Source organism: Panthera onca, chromosome C1, assembly GCF_046562875.1.
Source record: "Panthera onca isolate mPanOnc1 chromosome C1, mPanOnc1 haplotype 2, whole genome shotgun sequence".
Lineage (NCBI taxonomy): Eukaryota > Metazoa > Chordata > Mammalia > Carnivora > Felidae > Panthera > Panthera onca.
Window position 1 is genome coordinate 185,181,437 of NC_138346.1, and position 15,620 is coordinate 185,197,056.

At 37.4% G+C, this 15,620-nt stretch overlaps 1 protein-coding gene and 1 pseudogene across 8 annotated transcripts in view; one reads left to right on the forward strand and one right to left on the reverse strand.

Annotated features, from left to right (window-relative positions):
• Nucleotides 1-15,620, reverse strand: part of MAST2 (microtubule associated serine/threonine kinase 2) — a 220,508-nt gene that overhangs the window by 42,162 nt on the left and 162,726 nt on the right. The gene's annotated exons all lie outside the window — the stretch shown is intronic.
• Nucleotides 5,102-5,344, forward strand: LOC132672984 (UPF0729 protein C18orf32 homolog pseudogene; annotated as a pseudogene).

Genomic DNA, 15,620 nt, shown 5'->3' on the forward strand with positions numbered 1-15,620 from the left:
TCATTGGGGCACATGGGTGGCTCAGTCAGTTAAGCGTCCAACTTCAGCTCAAGTCATGATCTCGCGGTTCATGAGTTCAAGCCCCATGTCGGGCTCTGTGCTGACAGCTAGCTCAGAGCCTGGAGCCTGCTTTGGATGCTGTGTCTCCCTCTCTCTCTGCCCCTCCCCTACTCACACTCTCTCTCAAAAAAAAAAAATTTTTTTTTTAATTTAAAAAAAAAAAGCTGTAATCATCAAGACAGTATGGCACCCGGCACAAAAACATACACCCAGATCAATGGAACAGAATAGAGAACCCAGAAATGGACCCACAAACATATGGCCAACTAATCTTTGACAAAACAGGAAAGAATATCCAATGGAAAAAAGGACAGTCTCTTCAACAAATGGTATTGGGAAAACTGGACAGCAACATGTAGAAGGATGAACCTCGACCACTTTCTTATACCATACACAAAAATAAACTCAAAACAGATGAAAGACCTAAACATAAGACAGGAAACCATCAAAATTCTAGAGGAGAAAACAGGCAACAACCTCTTTGACCTTGGCCACAGCAACTTCTTACTAGACATGTTTCCAGAAGCAAGGGAAACAAAAGTAAAAATTAACTACTGGGACCTCATCGAGAGAAAAACCTTCTGTGCAGTGAAGGAAACAATGAGCAAAACTAAAAGGCAACCTACAGAATGGGAAAAGATACTTGCAAATGACATAACAGATAAAGGGTTAGTATTCAAAATATATAAAGAACATATCAAACTCAACACCCAAAAAACAAACCAGTGAAGAAATGGGCAGAAGACACGAATAGACACTTTTCCAAAGAAGACTTCCAGATCGCTAACAGACACATGAAAAGACACTCAACATCACTCATAATAAGGGAAATACAAATTAAAACCACAATGAGATACCACCTTGCACCTGTCAGAATGGCTAAAATTAACTCAGGAAACAACAGATGCAGGCGAGGATGCAGAGAAAGGGGAAAAATGCAAACTGGTGCAGCTACTCTGGAAAACAGTATTAAAAAAATTAAATTAAAAAATTTAAAATAGAACTCCCTACGACCCAGTAATTGCATTACTAGGTATTTATCCAAAGGGTACAAAAATGCTGATTCAAAGGGACACATGTACCTGAATGTTTACAGCAACACTATTGACAATAGCCAAATTATGGAAAGAGCCCAAATGATGTCCATCCATCAACTGATGAATGGATAAAGAAGATGTGTGTACACACACACACACACACACACACACACACACACACACACAGGAATATTACTCAGCAATCAAAAAGAATGAAATCTTGCCATTTGCAACAACGTAGATGGAACTAGAGTGTGTTATCCTATGCAAAATAAGACAGAGAAAGATAAATATCCTATAATTTCACTCACTTGTGGAATTTAAGAAACAAAACAGATGAACATAGGGGAAGAGAAGGAAAAATAAAAAAGAGAGAGGAAAACAAGCCATGAGAGACTCCTAAATACAGAGAACTGAGAGATGCTGGAGGGGTGTTGGGTAGGGGAATGGGCTAAATGGGTGATAAGCATTAAGGAGAGCACTACAGAGATGAGCACTGGATGTTATATGTAAGTGATGAATCACTAAATTCTATTCCTGAATTCATTATTACACTATATGTTAACCAATTTGGATTTAAATAAAATTTTAAACATTTAAAAATTTATCAAATTATATACTTTAAAACAAAAACTTTGTAAGTTAAATTTTATTCATGGTACACAATTTTTTGCTCCTTTTATTGAGTCTAGTACAATTGAAGATGGTTCATACTTTTAGAAATTTTAGGTCTTTTTGCAATTTAGTTTTAAATTTATTTTGTGAGTTGGTTTTATTATAGATGAAAAATAAATGTCACAAAGATACGTAGCTCCCAATGGAATAAGTCCATTACTGGCTCTATTTATTAGATGGTGATACTTGTTTTTCAATTCCACCCAAAGGATGGTGAATTTCTATCTTCTTGTGGTAACAAGCAGTTTCTCTTGAAGATGAATAGAAACGTTTATGTTATTATATTTTTAACAAATAGGTTCAAAATCTATTAAACCTTTCATTTGGAAGAGGAGAAACATGTTATTTCCAATGTTTTTATGAGGTAGATTTACCTGTTTTAATAGGTGGCATCAGTTTGTCAACAAAATAACATACAGATAGGAACACATCCAAAAATTCATTTTTCAAAATACTCTTTCCATGGCACAAATTTCTTTCAAAATGCAGCTACTTTTTCACTCACTGTTACATGTCACCTTCACCTTGAAGGGATAGACTAAGAATATCTGCCACTGTTGCCCACCCTCCATCCCCAATTCCTAGGCAGCATACTGCTAAAAACCACTTGTTAGCACAGAAAAGTTCACCAAATGTGGAGCACTTGACATTTTGTAAAAGAAAACTGCTACAACGTTTAGTTTGACCATTCTTTTAATTTGCCACAAGACAACCAGTAAATTTCCTTCTTACACAAACCATTTCAAAGGTTCCCTCCATATTGTATTACAAAGTTTTGTGAAAATGCATCTGTAAGAGAACAGGTGGTTGCCAGGGTCGGGGATGGAGATGCGTGAAATAGGTGAAGGGATTAACAGTACACTTATTCTGATGAGCACTGAGTAATGGATAGAATTGTTGAATCATATTGTATAGGTGAAACTAATATAATACTGTATGTCAACTATACTGGAATTAAAAACAGAGACTTAAGTACTAGCAAAAACTGGGGGGGAATGCACCTGTAAGCTGCAATATGTTACAATATGATCAAGGGAAATGATGACTGAGGGTATAGAGGGGCTCAACTCTGTTCATGGTATATTATGTACACTTTGTGACACAGGGTCTAATGTGGGTAGTACCATTGTCAATCCATATTAGTACTAGTAAAACCTGATTTAATTCTCAATTTTCATTGTAAAAAATAAGTAGAAGTTTTATTATTTTCCCCTCATGCCCAAATGGATTGTCTTTAGAGAACCACTTGGGAGAATGTTGCTATTCAAAAATTCTAGGTAGTAGAATGACAAGTACTAAGTGATACATTAGGAACAAAATGTCCAATTTCAAAATTTAGAATGAACTGAGGAGAAAGAAAAAAGGAGTTAGGGGTTTCTTCAAATATCTCAAATGAAAGGTGATTAGGGCCTCCATATGACCATAACAAAGTCAAAATATATTCACCCAGAATTAGTTTATTAAAGGCTTTCTCTCTCTCTCTCTCTCTCTCTCTCTCTCTCTCTCTCTCTCTCTCTCTCTCTCTCTTTTTAAGACAGCGAGAGAGCACTAGAGGATGAGGGGCAGAGAGAGAGGGGGAGAGAGAGAATCCCAAGCAGACTCTGTGCTGTCAGTGCAGAGCCCAACATGTTGTGAGCCCAATATCTCACAAACCATGAGCCAAAATCAAGAGTCAGATGCTCAACCGATTGAGCCACCCAGGCATCCTGGCTTTTTCTAAGTCTTAAAATGAATATGTCCTCTGTTTCTCCTCTGTTGGCCTATTTCTAAATCGTTGATGGCATCTGTCATAACTAAAGGCACTGTATAGTTCATCTTTATTCCCGTGTCAATAAGGTAAATACTTGTTAATTTATCAGTTTTTAAGGTTTATGCATTTGTTCATTACAACTTTTTAGAGCTGGTTCACAAATCAACACTTTAATATCAGATATGGCCAACAAAGTAAGGAAATGGTTTGCAAGTTGTGGGGTAGTTGCCAGGACACAGCCAAAACCCCTTGCCTGTGTCTGTGATGGTAATGTCTCGCAAGAAAATTCTGTAGTTCAAAAGAAAATAATAATGGATTCCCAGTATCTGAAAGCTGACAAAATAATAAACAGATTGTAATAAGCATTCCTTCCAACTGGCCAGGCTCCAATAGACTTTTCAAAGATACTATTCTGACACTAACTGGGTGTACTGAAATTTAACCACACAGAGTTAGTGCAGATCTGACAGATAGGGCAAGGTCCTCAAGCCTGCCTCACTTCCTACACCAACTATAAATCTTCAGGGAAGGAAGGTGGCAAAGCCACCTGTACTGTAGACATACTGACTATAAATTCAGAGGTTTCCACAGCTCCCCCCTCCACATTCAATAATTCACTAAAACAAGTCACAGAACTCAGAAAGCGTTATATTTACTATTACAGTTTTATTATAAAGGATGCACAGGAGCAAGGTCAGGGAAGGAATGCAGAGCTCCTGTGCCCTCTCCTTATGTAATCAGGGTGTGTTGCCCTCCTGGCACATAAATTGTTCACCAACCAGAATGTTCTACTCTGAGCTTGCTATCTACAGTTTTTATTGTGGTCTCACTAAACAGATATAATTGATTAAATCATTGGCTGCACAACTGAACTAAATCTCCGGCTCCAATTCCCTCCCCAGGATGGCCCAAAGTTCTAAATTCTAAACATGCAATTGGTCTTCCTTCCCGGTGACCAAGCCTCCATCTTGAAGCTACCTAAAAGGCCACCTTGAACTGCCCCATTAGCTAACAAAGACATTCCTATCATTCAGGATGTTCCAAGGTTTCTAGAAGCTCTGTACCAGGAACCTGAGATAAAGACCAGAGAAATTGTTTATTATACCACCAGATGCCATGGCCTAAAAAGTTTGTGCTACTTTTCCTAGGTTTTCTCTACTTCTGCAACATTCATTTTACCTTAAAAAGTCAAAATTACTAATATGATGGTTGTTAACAGAATAAAATCAACATTTGAATTGGTCTTGTTTTGAGAGAAAATTAAGATGTTAGAATGGAGATGGGTGTGGGGATGGGTTACAAACATGATGGGGTGTAAGGAGTGCACTTGTGATGAACACCAGGTGTTGTACAGAAGTGCTGAATCACTGTACCGTACATCTGAAACTACCATGACACATGTTAACTGGAATTTAAATAAAAACTTTAAAAAATGGAACTATCCTACAATCTGGTAATTGCACTGCTAGGTATTTATACAAAGAATACAAAAATATGAATTCAAAGGGCTACATGCACCCGATGCCTGATTTTTCACATGGACCTGGTGGTCACGGTGTGGGAATTCCAGCCTGGGAGGATGGTGTGCATCCCTTGCTGCGTCATGGTTCTGCTCTGGATCTACAAAGAATTCCTGGTGCCATACATATGCCCTCTGCTTTCCCCCTTTGTTAGTCACATGTGGCCTAGAAAAGCTCTTCTAAAATCCCATGATAAAAACAAAGGCAAAGCAGACTACAAGGGTGCAGACATAAGTGGACTGCCAACAAAAGGACCAAAGGAAATCTCTGATAAAAATAAAGACTTAAAGGGATTGTTCTAAAGGATCTCACTGTTTTAAAAACGGACGTGATAATATGAAGCACCTTGCTTGCAATTGTCTCTGACCTTTTTCTGAGACTAGGATTTGGGATAGTTTAGATACTTACCCGATACTAATCAGGAAATACATGATATTTATATTTAAAATGTGTTTAGTGGGGCGCCTGGGTGGCTCAGTAGGTTAAGCGTCCGACTTCAGCTCAGGTCATGATCTTGCAGTCCGTAAGTTCAAGCCCCACGTCAGGCTCTGTGCTGACAGCTCAGAGCCTGGAGCCTGCTTCTGATTCTGTGTCTCCCTCTCTCTCTCTGCCCCTCCCCCACTCGTGTTCTGTCTCTCTATCTCTCTCAAAAATAAAAATAAACATTAAAAAAAATAAAAATAAAATGTGTTCAGTTATATTTAATGATCTCATTCCTGTGTTCCTTTTTCATTAAGGTAGCTTTCATTTCTATTATTGCAGTTATGAATAAATAGAAGGTTTGTGCCAGTAGGCACTGCTACTAAATCAGTACTCAGAAATCCTTGGGCCTCTAGCTTTTGTTCAAGCTCTTTGAATTTGAGCAGAGTACAATGTTACCGTGAAATAGTGCAATGAGACTATGCAGTGAAAGGAAAAGGGGTTTGGGGGGATGCTAAGGACCTGAAACATAAAGATACAATTACTGTTCAATACAACAGAGAAGCTCACTCAGGAGAGTAGTAAATACTGCTTCTGGCTGTGAGGAAAATAGAAAAGACAGGAAAATAGGGGAAACACCTTTGAAAAATGTAATACTTTTAAATATCTAATGTACACTATAAAATTCTAATCCTGTTGCATTCTTTCTATTCTTACAAAGTATACCAAATATTCTGTTCAGTGGGGGAAAAAAAAAAAAGAAAGAAACAGCCTTAGTGTCCATCAACTGATGAATGAATAAAGAAGATGTCAGATACACACATACACACACAAACACACACACTGGAATATTACTTGGCCATAAAAAAGAATGAACTTTTGCCATCTGCAACAACATGGATGAGCTAGAGAGTATTATGCTAAGTGAAATAAGTGATAGACAAACACCATATGATTTCACTCATGTGGAATTTAAGAAACAAAACAAAGAGCAAGGGGTAAAAAAAAGAGACAGCGAGATGCAAACCAAGAAACAGGCTCTTAACTATAGAGAATGGATAGTTACCAGAAGGGAGGTGGGTGGGGGGATGGGTTAAATAGGGGATTAAGGGGTGCAATTGTTGCAATGAGTACTGAATGATGTACGGAAGTATTGAATCACTATATTGCATATGTGAAACTAGTATTACACTGTATGTTAACTAACTGGAACTTTTTGTTTTTTGTTTTTTTAAAAAAGAGAGAGCATGAGCAGTAGAGAGAGAGAGAGACTGTGAAGCAGGCTCCAAGCCCAGTGCAGAGCCCATTGCAGGGCTTCATCTCAAGACCCGCAGATCATGACCTGAGTCAAAATCAAGAGTCGGATACTTAACTGACTGAGCCTCCCAGGTATCCCAGTAACTGGAATTTAAATAAAAACTTTACAAAATAAGAAAATTAAGATGTTAGAATGTTAACATTTTGAAGAAAATATTTAATTCTTTCATTAAAATTTTTTGTTTGTTTTTGACAGAGAGAGAGAGAGAGAGAGCGCGCGCGAGCATGTGCGCGCTCACTCAAGTGGGGGAGGGGCAGAGAGAGACACACACAGAATCTGAAGCAGGCTCCAGGCTCTGAGCTGTCAGCATAGAGCCTCACACAGGGCTCAAACCCATGAACTATAAGATCATGACCCGAACCAAAGTCGGCTGCTTAACCAACTGAGCCACCCAGGTTACCCTAATTTAATTCTTAACAATCACATTATTGAGAAGAACTCTTTCATAAAAAGAGCCAGAAATGGATCAACAGGACAGAAAAAAAAAAAAAAAAAAAAAAAAAAAAATCTCAGGACAGAAAGCCCAGCGGCCTACAAAGTAGGCTTTTTCAACTTTACCAAGCAGTTTAGCAGTCGGAGGAGGTAGTTCAAAGGCAAGTAGTCATCCATCCCAGAGAAACAAAGTTATAATGAAACATATAAACAGAACTGGGAACAGTCAGTTGACCTTGAACCAGTTCCTTCACTTACACAGTTTAACTAGTTATAAAGGAATGTAAGCATATAGCAAGCTCCTATGTAAATACCACCCAGGTTAACAATACCATCTTCCAAAATCCCTTTACATAATCTTTCCAAAGTCCCTCCCCTTTCTCAATACAGGTAAACATCACTGCCCTTACTTTTATGGCAATCATTTCTTTATAGATTTATCAACTAAGTATGCATCTCTAAATACTTGAGTTTTTTTCATACAGCTTAAAAAATTGAGAAATAATTAATACATTATAAAATCCAACCTTTTAAAGTGTACAGTTTAGTGGTTTTTAGTATATTCACAAAGTTGTACAACTATCACCACTATCTACTTCCAGCACATTTTTATCACTCAAAAAGGAAACTGTCCCTGTTAACAATCACTCATTCTCCTCTCCCATCAAGCCCCTGGGCAAACCACTAATTTACTTTCTGTTTCTATGGAATTGCCTATCCTGGACATTTCATAGAAATGGAATTATATAGGGGCGCCTGGGTGGCTCAGTCGGTTAAGCGTCCGACTTCGGCTCAGGTCATGATCTCACGGTCTGTGAGTTCGAGCCCTGCGTCGGGCTCTGTGCTGACAGCTCAGAGCCTGGAGCCCGTTTCAGATTTTGTGTCTCCCTCTCTCTCTGCCCCTCCCTTGTTCATGCTGTCTCTGTCTCAAAAATAAATAAACATTAAAAAAAATTAAAAAAAAAAAAAGAAATGGAATTATACAAGTAAGTGACATCTCATGTTCTACTTTGTCTATCTTTAAAACTTTATATGAAAAAAATGCCAAACTGTTTTTATAAAATGGTTCTACCAATTTATATTTCCACCAGTAGTGTTGTAGGATTACCATTGTTTCATATACTTATCTACACTTGGTTTTGTCACTTTAAGCCATTTTTGGTGGCCACATAATGGGGTCTCATTGCAATTTTATTTTGCATTTCCATGATTACTAAAGAGATTAAAGTATCTTTTCATGTATTTATTGGCCATTTCTATTGCTTTTGTTAACTAATTCCTGTTCAAGTCTCTTAGCTGTTTTTCAGTCATACTATTTTTTATTTTATTGATTTGCTGGAATTCTCTTAAAGGTTCTGAAGGCAAGCCCTTTGTCAGTTTTAAGCATCATAACATCTTCTTCTACTTTGTGGCTTGCTTTTTCACAGTATCATCATCTTTTTTTTTTTTTTAAGTTTATTTATTTTGAGAGAGAAAGAGAGAGCAGAGGAGGGGCAGAGAGAGAAAGAAAGAGAGAGAGAATATCCCAAGCAGGCCTCACACACAGTACAGAGCCCTATATGGGACTCCAACTCACGAACTGTGAGACCATGACATGAGCTGAAACCAACAGTCAGATACTTACCTGACTGAGCCACCCAAGTGCCCCCACCATATCTTCTGATGACTACAAAGTCTTAATTTTAAGGTAGTCAAATGTACTATCCTTCTCCTTTATGTTCTTAAAAAATATTCCCTTTATGCTCTTTTAAGATATTCTCCCACACACTTTCTAAAAGTTTAGTGTTTTGACTTTCACCATTTAAACCTACAATTTAATGTATATCAAATCATGTTGTATACTTTAAATAGCTTACAATTGTATTTATCAGTTATACCTTAATGAAACTGAGGAAAAAAAAAATCTAAAATTCACCTGAATTGATTTCTGTGAAGAAAGAGTTAAATCTGGGGCACCTGGGTAGCTCAGTCAGTTAGCATCTGACTTCAGCTCAGATCATGATCTCACCAATCATAGGTTTGAGCCCCACATAGGGCTCTCTATTATCAGCAGAGACCCCGCTCTGGATCCTATTTCCCTTGTGCTCCACTCTGTCTCTCTCTCTCTCTCTCTCTCTCTCTCTCAAAAATAAACAATAAAAAAAAAAGAGGGTTAAATTTTTCAGTGTCTCCATATGGTATACAATTGGCCCAGTGTTACTTTCACCATAAATCAAGTGTCCATATATGTATACATTTGTTTCTGGGATCTTCTTTTTCCTTCTCTTTCATCTACTCTTCAGTACTCCTTATTTAAGTTAAGGATATCATTACTCATTAATCACCCAACCAGGAAATCTAGAGATAACTAACTCTAATTCCTACTTATTTAATCTCATAAAATTTTCTCATATTCATATATTTTTTCCATTTCTAACACTCCCTTCCATCTTGACAATGGCAATGGTCTCCTCACTGGTTCTGCAACTGCCAGAGTATCCTTACTTTTGTACTCCCAAACACCCTGGACATATATTTAGTAAAGCCCTTAACATATTTAATTAGGTAAAAACTTGACTGCCCCCATGAAGACACACAGCTTCCCCTGCAGCTCTCTCAAATAAGAACTGTTGGCTGTCACACATCCCTTTATATCACTGGACATAGAGGTGGGGTAGGTATTTTGCTGGCTCCTTATGTTCTCTTCCAGGTACTCTCCACCTTAATACACCGAATCATCCCCATCAGTGTCTAGAAGGCATCCCAAACTTAAATTCCCAAGGATTGGAGATCCTGGAATCAAATGCTGATCTTTGGGGGGATGAGGTTTCTAGATGACACAAGGTAGAAAGATTAGAGGTAGTGCTTAGAGAGCAGTAGGAAGAATAAAACTAAAATTAGTTTAAAACAGTCCAAGTAACTGAGGTACTATGGAGAAGAACCTCACTAGAAAACAAGAGTTCAAACAACCAAAAGTCCTAAGAACTGAAAAATCAGCGAATGTATTCAAACCATCAAGAATAACAGGAGTTAGAACTGAAGAGTAATAGTGAGTCAAGAGCTAAGATAACTACAGGTGCATTGATGGGTAGTGATACAATTTAATGGTATAAGATTAAAAGTTTGGGGGCATTAAGAAAAAGAGAGAGAGAATAATGAAAAGATAAGGACATCTTCTCTTCCTTTCAGGCCCAATGCTATAAGGCCATGGGAGAGGTAAAAGCTAACACTTGAGAGGGTTGTAGGACAATCTTATTCTAACCTTTCCCTTTCCCACAGGATTCCACTAGAACAAGATTGAGCAGGGGCACCTGGGTGGCTCAGTCAGTTAAGCATCTGACTTTGGCTCAGGTCATGATCTCCTGGCTCCTGGGTTTGAGCCTCATGTCAGGTTCTGTGCTGATAGCTCAGAGCTGGGAGCCTGTTTTGGACTCTCAGTGTGCCCCCCCACCAAAATAAATAAACATTAAAAAAATTTTTTTTAAAGAACAAGATTGAGCATATAGGAGATTTTGCTGATAATAAATTCCAGAAGGTACATTGGAAGGGTTTCAAGAGTCAGAAGGTTGAGAAAAAGGGGCAAAACAGGGAATATTCTGGAATTTATAAGAATTAAGAATGTAGCATACGGGAAAGGAGGGTGCCAGGGGATTCCTGTAGTGACAGATATAAACAGGAATAAGGGATGATGAAATTAGCCCTAGTGGATTCAAGGAAGATGGAGTGATGAGCCTGCAAGTGTTAGGGAGTAAAGAGGAATGAATCCTGGGACTTGCTCCAAAGCCTCAAGGAAGTCATACTCTAAATCCCAGTACACTCATTGAAAATTAGATGATATTTAACAAACATCATATAAACATACATGCCCACTAACGTGTTAATCTTATTCCAAAAATTTACACAGTATATTCCATTTACACAGACTCACCAGTTTCATGTCTACATACACAGGCAGAGAATCCATAAGGACACAGTTGAATTCTACAGCACCACCAATCAACTGGACATAACTGACATGTATAGACTACTTAATCCAATGACAGCAGAACACACATCCTTCTCAAGATCACATGGAGCATTCACAAAGATAGACCACATTCTGGACCATAAAGCACATCTTAACAAATTTAAAAGAACAGAAATCATACAATGTCTACTTTTAGATCACAATGGAAGCAAACTAGTAATCAATAACAGAAGATAAGTGGAAAATGGCAAAATACTTGGAGATTAAAAACACACTTCAAAATAACACATGAGTCAGAGAAGAAATCTCAAGATAAACATTTTCAACTAAATGAAAATGAAAATACAGCTTACCAAAATTTGTGAGATGCAATGAAACACAGCTTTGAGAGAAATTCATAGCATTAAATGCATATATTAGAAAAGAAGATCTAAAATTAATCATCTAAGCCTACACCTTAAGAAACTAGATTAAGTTTAAAGTAAGCTGATGAAATGAAATAATAAATACTTGAGAAGATGTCAATGAAATTGAAAACAGGAAGTCAACAGAGAAAAATCAACAAAACTAAACGCTGGTTCTTTGAGAAGACCAACAAAATGGATAAACCTCTAGCTAGGCTAAGAAAAAGAGAAGACAGAAATCACTAATATTAGAAATTAGGGGCACCTGGATGGCTTAGTCGGTTAAGCGGCCGACTTCAGCTCAGGTCACAATCTTGTGGTCTGTGAGTTTGAGCCCCACATCGGGCTCTGTGCTGGCCCCTGGAGCTTGCTTCTGATTTTGTGTCTACCTCTCTCTCTGCTCCTTCCCTGCTTGCTCTCTGTCTCTGTCTCTCTCTCTCTCAAAAGTAATAAACATTTAAAAAAAAATTTTTTAAAGAAAAATTAAACAAGAGACATCATTACAGAGTCCATGGACATTAAAAGGATAATAAAGCAATGCTGTGAACAGCCCTGTATCCATAAATATGATAACCTAGATTAAATAGACCAATTCCTTAAAAATCAAAATCTACCAAAGCTCTGGCAACAAACAGGCAATCTGAATAGGCTTCTATTAAAGAAAGTAATCAATAATTAATAACCTTCCAAAACAGAAAATACCAGGCCCAGATGTACTCAATCAAACACTTAGTAAGAAATTATAACAGCACTCCACAATCTCCTCCAGAAGACAGAAGCAGAGGGAACTTAATTTACTCTATGAGCCACAATTATCCTAATACCAAAACCAGGCAAAGACATTACAAGACAAAAACTAAAGACCAATCTCTCTCATGAAAGATGTAAAATCCCCCCCCCCAAAATATTAGCAAATGAAAGCCAACAATGCATAAAAGAAATTATACACCATAACAAGGGGGGATTTATCCCAGGTATGCAAGGCTGGTTCAACATTTGAAAATTAATCAGTGTAATCCATCAAACCAACAAGCTAAAGAAGCAAAATCAAATGAGCATATTGGGGCCCCTGGGTGGCTTAGTCAGTTGAGCATCTGACTTCAGCTCAGGTCATGATCTCACAGTTCATGAGTTTGAGCCCTGCATCAGGCTCACTGTTCTCAGTGCAGAGCCTACTTTGATCTTCTGTCCCCCTCTCTCTGCCCCTCCCCAGCTTGTGCTCTCTCAAAAATAAATAAAACATTTAAATTTTAAAAATGATCATATCAACAGATGCAAAAAAAGTATTTGATAAAATCCAAAACCCATTCATGATTTTAAAAACTCAGCAAATTAGGAATAGAAGGAAAAGTTCATCAATTTGATAAAGAACACTTACAAAAAACCTACAGTTATCATCATACTTAATGGTGAGAAACTTGAAACTCTCCCACCATGTGGTACCTTCTCACCACTGCTTTTCAACATTGCAATGGAAGTCCTAGCTAATGCAGTAAGATAAGGAAATAAAAAGTATACAGATTGAGAAGGGAGAAATAAAACTGTCTTTGTTCACAGAAGACATGATAGCCTATAGAGAAAATCTGAAAAAAAATCAGAAAACATCCTAGAACTAATAAGCTATTACAGCAAAAATTCAGGACACAAGGTTAATGTACAAAAGTCAACACTTTACTATATACTCTCAATGAACATGTGGAAATATAAATTAAAAGCCTATTGCCATTCACATTACCACTCCCCAAAAATGAAATACTTAGTTATAAATCCAACAAAATATGTGTAAGATCTAAATGAGGAAAACTACAAAGTTCTGATGTTAGATATCAAAGAAGAACTGCATAAATGGAGAGGGATTCCATATTCATAGATAGGGGGACTCAATATTGTCAAGATGTCAGCTCTTCCCAACTTGATCTATGGATTCAACACAATTCCAATCAAAATCCCAGCAAATTATTTTGTGGACGTTGAGAAACTGATTCTAAAGTTTATATAGAGAAGCAAAAGACCCAAAAATAGCCAACTCAATATTGAAGAAAAAGAACAAAGTTGGAGAACTAATGCTATCCAACTTCAAGACTTATTATAAAGCTGTGGTAATCAAGACTGTGTGGTATTGGATAAAGGAAAGACAGATTAATGGAACAATATAGAGACAGAACAGACAGGCAGAAACAAAACCACATAAATACAGTAAACTGATCTTTGACAAAAGAGCAAAAGCAACAAAACAAAACAAATTAAAAAAAAACACAATCTTTTCAACAAATAGTGCTGGAACAAGTGGGCATGCACAAGCAAAAAAAAAAAAAAAAAAAAAAAGAATAGATATAGACCTTCATAAAAAAAATGTATCACAGACCTAAACCTTGATGACCCTGGCTATGGCAATGACATTTTAGGCACAACACCGAAGGCATGATCCATGAAAGAGATAATTAAGTTGGGTTTTCATTAAAATTAAAATTAAAAACTTCTGCTATGCAAAAAAGAATAAGGCAACAAGCCAAAGACTAGGAGAACATGTTTGCAAAAGGCCTCTGATAAAAGACTGTGATCCAAAATAATACAAAGAACACTTAAATCAATGATAAAACAACCTGATTAAAAAACAAGCAAAAAATGTGAACAGACACGTCACCAAAGAAGATGACAAGTAAGCATATGAAAAGATGTTCAGGGGCACCTGGGTGGCTGAGTTGGTTAAATGTCCGACTCTTGATATCGGCTCAGGTCATGATCTCACCATTCAAGAGACTGAGCCCTGCGTCAGGCTCTGCACTAACAATGTGGAGTGTGCTTGGGATTCTGTCTCTCCCTGTCTCTCTGCCCCTCCCCTGCTTGTGCAGGCGCTCACTAGTTCTCTCTCTCTCAAAATAAACATAAAAAGATGTTCAACATCATATGCCATTAGGGATAAGCAAATTGAAACGAGATACCACTACAAATCTATTAGAATAGCCTAAGTCCAAAACACTGATAACATCAAATGTTGGTGAGGATGTGGAGCAACAGGAATTCTAACTCACTGCTGGTGGGAACGCAAGATAGTACAGACACTTTGGAAGATAGTTTGGCAGTTTCTTACAAAATTCAACATACCCTTAACCACATGTTCAGCAATCAAGCTCCTTGGTATTTATCCAAATGAACTGAAAACTTATGTCCACAAAAACTCTGCACACAGATGTTTATAACAACTTTATTCATAATTGCCAAATTTGGAAGCCACCAAGATATCCTTCAGTAGGTGAATGGGTTAATAAACTGTGGTACATTGGACAATGGAATATTATTACTCAGTGCTAAAAAGAAATGAGCTATCAAGGCATGGTAAGACATGAAGGACTCTTAAAATGCATTACTAAGTAAAATGAGCCAATCTGAAAAGGTCTCATACTATATTATTCCAACTATATGACATTCTGGAAGAGGCAAAACTATGGAAACAGTGAAAAGATTAGTGGATGCCAGGGGTTGGAGGTAGGGAGGGATGAAAAGGCAGAGCACAGGGAGTTTTTACATCAGTGAAACTATTCTCTGTGATAATACAATGATAGATACATGTCATGTACAACACCAAGAGTGAACTCTAATGTAAATTATGGAGTTTGGGGGATAATGATGTGCCAGTGTAGGTTAATCGATTTTAACAAATATACCACTCTGGTGCAGGATATTGATAGTGGGGGAAGCTATATGCTATGGGACAGGGTATATGGGAACTCTCTGTGTTTTCTGCTCAATTTTGCTGTAAGCCCAGAAACTGCTTTAAAAAACAAAGTTTACTAATTAAAAAACAACAACAACAACGAACTAGGAAGGTTCTATTTCCAGAATTACTAAGTACCTACTAAACTGACCTTGTTGTAGTTATAATCTACTTACACACAGTAAGTATGTAATAATAAATTGAACTGTATGGAATAAATAGACCTACTTTCCAGTCAACAGGCCTCACATTACTCAACAGATTCCAGACTTAAAATTAAAGTTGAAGGGTCTTAGGACATCCTGTGGACCCAAATATCACGACGTATTAAGACTGGAGGATA